Genomic DNA, 5,617 nt, shown 5'->3' with positions numbered 1-5,617 from the left:
GGGGAGGGGGTTGTATGTTATGAAAGAGTGTTGATGACATTTTCAAAGTGCTGTGACCTCTGTCCGGATCTGAAGAGCTGCATTGTGCCTCCACCTGAAACGCACCACGCCACGTCTGCAAAATTCATTTCATTTCCATTTGACACCGTGGGGAGTAAAGCAATATAACAGCTTATACTTCAGCCTCTTTCACTGGACTGTCAATCATCTGTGAGGACCGAGGAGCCCTGGCTTTTCTTCATAACCCCATCAACATTGGGAATGTTTTGGACAGTTTGCAACAGGATCATCAGTAAATGACGAGCAAGAGTTTAAACACTGAACAATGTGAGTCTGGATGTGGATACATCAGGGAAAGTCTCAATGACTCAAATCCGAGTGTCACATATCTCTTCTCTATAGCTCTGTGATTCGGGCTTTCAGTTCTCCACTGAGCTGACTCGGAGAAAAACACTTTTGGGCAAGTTGTGCCATGACCTCAAGTTTCCGTTGCTGGTGGCATGACTTCTTCTACGTTTTTGCACAACAGCCTCATTAATCCCTCTCATCAACTCTTACATAATTGACCTTTCCCAGGTATCACAGGTCAAAGGGTCTTCTTTTTCTTGCGTGAGGGGAAAACACCAAGTCTCCCAGACGCAAGGTGGACTTTTTTGGGGGGCTGTCAGTGGGTTTGAAGAACATAAACATTTTGTTGAGAATATTCCGAAAAGATCACTCAGGGCAAAGTTAATGACCTCTTGCTCTTGGCCTTTGGCTGCTGCGCTGCTGTCTAGTTTTTGAAAAATATCCATTTGTCAAATTGATGAATTATTGACACTTAATCAGATAAGAAGCCCTCAAACATAAAATGATTATTACAATTTATTATTTATTTATTTATAATTACTGCTTAACAGTTAACACAATATTTTGAATCAGGTCGGAACAATCCGGACACTATCAACACAAAGACAATGCGATTTAATGATAGGGGTGTAATGAACTCACAATATGTAGTTTAAAGGATAATAGCTTGAGAGCCTGAGAAGGAGTGATTTAATACTTTTCTACTGTACAGCATGAACATTTTACTAATGTTTGGAAAACACCATTTTCTAATCAATTTTAATGAGTAGATTAAATCTGTTGTTTCAAAGCAGAACTTTGAAATGCTGTCATTTAGGGTGAATTCATGAACGTTATTTGAAATCGCAAAAATGATGAATGACACATGTATTTGAAAATTTGAATAGTTGATAGTGCTTTTTTCTTTTGTGTGGTTGTGTCCTTTTATTTTATTGGTTAGTATTAAATAAAGAAATAAATACAAATATGAAACCTTGATATTACCAGATATTATCTTGGAAAAAACAAATTTAGAAAATCAAGCAAATGTTTGGACTAATTTGTGTAAAAATGATATCAAACTCATGAGACCTGCAGAAAAGCTCACGCTGGTTATGGACAGTGAGCAGCGCCCTCTGCTGGTGTAGTAGACGGCGTCCGCCTGCTGCCCTGAGGCTCCAGCCCATCTACCCTGGGTCATTAACAATCTGAGGGCAGACTCATTTAACAAAAGGGCTTTAACAATCATAGATTTAATTTCATTAAGAGGATTTTTTCCTTTGTTGGCATGAAGCCGATGTCCAGACCACCCAGATTTGTCTTGACCAGAACATTCCTCGCTTGTGAGTGTCAAGCACAATTAGGGATGAATGCGTCCTCAGTTGTCCCAGGACCGAGATCTCCTTTGTGTGGAGAGATTAATAAGTCCTGCTAATTAAAATGTATTATAGAATCTGTCTATTCTATACAGGGATCGAGTTTACATGTTCTTGGGTGTTTGTTCTGTCATAACTTAACCATAGATTGACAAGCTGTTGTGACGAGTGAATGGAAGTGATGACAATGCAGATCAACATTTTTGTGCTTTTACCCCACAAATCAGAGGGGGCCTTGAGCTGAACTACCATCCTTCATTGCAGGGTCGGGTCAGAGGTGATTCTATAGGAGCCAAACAGTCAAAGCACAAATCTGTTTGGATTGCAATGTGGCTGATGAAACCGGAAGATAAGGCCGAGGTGCATCACATGGTGTAAGAAAGTAAAGAGAATAATACATTCAAATTTTTTCCAGAAATACTGTTCGTAGGCCTGTGCCGTGCAGATTGACTGACCAAATGCCCAGTCCAGCGTTACTCCAAAGCTTTTCTACAAAAGTAATGTTTTACTAATGACATTATCTGGTTGGCACTTCCCTCTCAGGGCATGCAAAGAAAGAATGAAAGTGACTCAACTATTTTGTGGGCTGGCCTGATCCCAAGATCCCAGGTCCTTAGCATGCAACCTGCTTATTCGTCCGGCTGGCTAATGACGTGTTTGCGTGCCAGTCGGTCATTAGCGACCCGTCAGAAGCGGTAGCCAAACCTGTCACATGCCCCCCGGTCACTTTATCTGGACTGGGGCTGCTGGGGGCCACGCATGTGCAAGGGGGGCCATGACACACACACACACAGCCAAGGAAAAGTAAATAAATGAGCAGTGACAAGGTGCTAATAAAAAGCAACAGACTAATGTTTACAGGGTTTCTGTATGTTTTTTACTAAAATTTGATTCTAGATTTAGAGCATCTGGTGGTGGGTTGTTTACAGAATATCTTAGATGGTCAGAATGGAGCCTATCAGAGATTAAAATAACAAATAAATTCTGAATATCTAATTTTTCCCAGAGAGAAGGTTGTGATTGAATAGATCAAAATGTGTATATCCACCGTATGATCTCATGGATCATGATCATGACAAAACAATGCATACAATTTTACAGCTAAGGAAAATAGAGCAAAAAAAATTATCTCAGACTTGTGCTGATAACCTAGTATGTTGGTAAAAATAGTTATCTTTAATACATTTAATAATTGACTAATAAAAAACAAATTTTGGTTTGCCAGGTTGTGGAAAAACCTTGTCCAGAGAAAAACATATTTTCCATATTTTGTCTTTTGTCACATTAATTCATTAATCTGAAACATGATTGTGGTCAGAAATCATTGGTTTGTGATACTGAGCTCAACGGATCCAGGACAATCAAGTGTCAGATCATCCACTGTGCTGTGTTTTCTTGTTATGTGTGGAGCCACCCGGTGTCACTCTGCCTTCACCGCCCGTCATCCGCTGATCGTTTGCCTGTTCTGACATGAAATCACTGTGGACTTTGTCACAGGACACAGAACTCCAACACACTCAAGAGTTAATAAGTGTCTCAGCACTGGACTGTATGGACTTTCTCTCTGGGCTTGTGGTTTTATTATTACCCAGATCTTCACAATTGTTGAAAAAAAATGAAGGCAACACTCCCTCACTGTTGTTATGAAGAGGTGCCAGAAAGTCTGTTTCCTATTCATGACAGAGATATAAATATGTGTTTGGTCATCAACATATGTGATGTTGTTTACTTAAAATAAATTAAAAAGTATACTAAATGACACTGCATTTTTTTCCTACTTAAAAAAGGAATTATTTTGGAATTGGTGCTAAGAGTCTCCTGTTCATTTTGTGCTTTGTGAAACTGCTATCAACTTTCAATTAGCAGAATACTGTCGTCAGTGAGCAAGATTGTGCGCAGTGCTAAAATATTGTCTCCGCAGCGCTTCTAGTGATGAAAAACTCAGTGGAGCACCCACTTGTGACCTTTCACCACAGGCGAATGAGTGTTGAGCATTTCAACAAGAGTGACTCTTTCTAATTCTTAAAATTGTTAATTATCTGAGGTATTTCACATGGCACAATAGGAAAAGTAGCTACCAGCTGCCAAAGAAAAGAAAGACCCCTCCTGAGATATTTAGATACTTTTAGAATCAAAATACTTTTACATACATACATCAGACATACCAGTCATTTAAATGTTTAAATGTAAGTGAACATATCATTTTGAACAAAACTCACCACTGAGTTATTATGACCTCCCTCCCTGTGTTATATTAAGAAGGGCCCCTAGCTGGCACTAGTACAGCAAAATTGTGAGGGAATATTCCAGCAGCTTAATCCTTGCATGCTAACTGATCCGTTAAAACCCCTGAAATGATCCGATCCAAGTCAGCTTTTCCAAATTACATAAACCTTATTAGAAGTGTTTAACAACTCAGAAAGTGGAGCAGTCACAATACCGCTGCCATATGACTGAAATCTCGGCGATGGACGCAGCGAAATTATGCTGTCTTTGAAATGTCTTTAATCTCACACGAAAATCTTTTGTTTTGCGTTTAACCAATTGCACTGACTTCACAAGCCATGCGGAAAGTTTTCGTTTGGTCTTAAGTGGTCAGAGTTCACAGTTTGGGCCTAGTGCGTTTTGTATGCCTTCCCCGTGCACGTGTACAACATTTACATGTGTCTATTTGAACATCTGTACTATTTGAGCACCGTACGTAGTGCTCAAATAGACGAGCCGAAGTGGAGTCACTGGACGAGCATTTGACGTACACTTCTAGGACGGCAATGAGCCCATAATGTGTTTCCTGTCAGACAAATTGTCTCCAAAGAACAAACAAGTCGAGCTGCTCGTTTTCAGGTGGTGAGATAAAAGCTCTTTGGCGTCGACTGAACAGTCAAACAGACGGTTCTGTGTTTAGTGTTGGTTGCCGTCAGCATTTAGATTTATACGCATTTCAAAAGGTGAGGTAATGTGTCACTGTAGGAAAAATCTTCTCGGGGAATAGTCATATTTTTAAATTCTTGACTGCAAGATGGTGTTGATTATTTAACCTCATGTGCCATCTAGTGTTCAAATCAATATGGTGCAACACCAACTGCTCAAGCCATATGAAGTATGTCCTTAATAAATACAAAAAGTTAAGCCAATTTTAACTGCACACTTTATTATGATGCCTTTATCATGCTTTTCACAAGCATACATGAGTTATAGGAAGTCATTTATTTGACATAATGTGCTTGTGGTTGGAAATACGCTCATGTAACACAATTACACATCAGTGGAAGACAACACACAACAGAGAGTTAATGCAATTTAAATTCCTTTACATTCACAAATTCTGATAATGTCACTGATATTGACATCAGTTGACAACTTTCATTCTCTTTGCCTTTGCACTGCTCTTTCCTCATCAAGGTCCTGACATCTTGGTTGCGGTTGAATCCGCTGATTGATTCGTGAATCAGCAATAAAGCCTAAACTCACTAACATGTGCAGCAGAGGAATTTTCGAGGAGTGTATGTGCTGTGCGGTACAGTTTGCCATCCTTTTTGCAACTTTTCACGACACCAGCAACTTGCCATGCTGTCACACTGATTTGGATTTAAGTCATGTGCTTACTGTCTGCGGCTGCCTTGCATACAGATAGCCATTGATCAATAATGACACAGCAAAGGTTACATGGGCAGAAAAATTGAGACACGAGGCAATGTTGGATGAAATCATGGGACTTGTTTGGACAGCAGCGCGTGTGTATAGTTACGATGATTACAGATATTACTGTATGATTATGTACCGTTGTACTAGTAGTCACATACTGCATCGTTGTTTCTGCCCCTTTAAAGATATTATAAAAACAAAAGTGTCGTAAAATATATAGTTTGAATACTTTCCATATAACATACGAGTGTATATATGCAATAGTACAA

The sequence above is a fragment of the Scophthalmus maximus genome, chromosome 10 (genome assembly GCF_022379125.1).
Source record: "Scophthalmus maximus strain ysfricsl-2021 chromosome 10, ASM2237912v1, whole genome shotgun sequence".
NCBI classification, from domain to species: Eukaryota; Metazoa; Chordata; class Actinopteri; order Pleuronectiformes; family Scophthalmidae; genus Scophthalmus; species Scophthalmus maximus.
Note: the sequence above shows the minus strand (reverse complement) of the source record.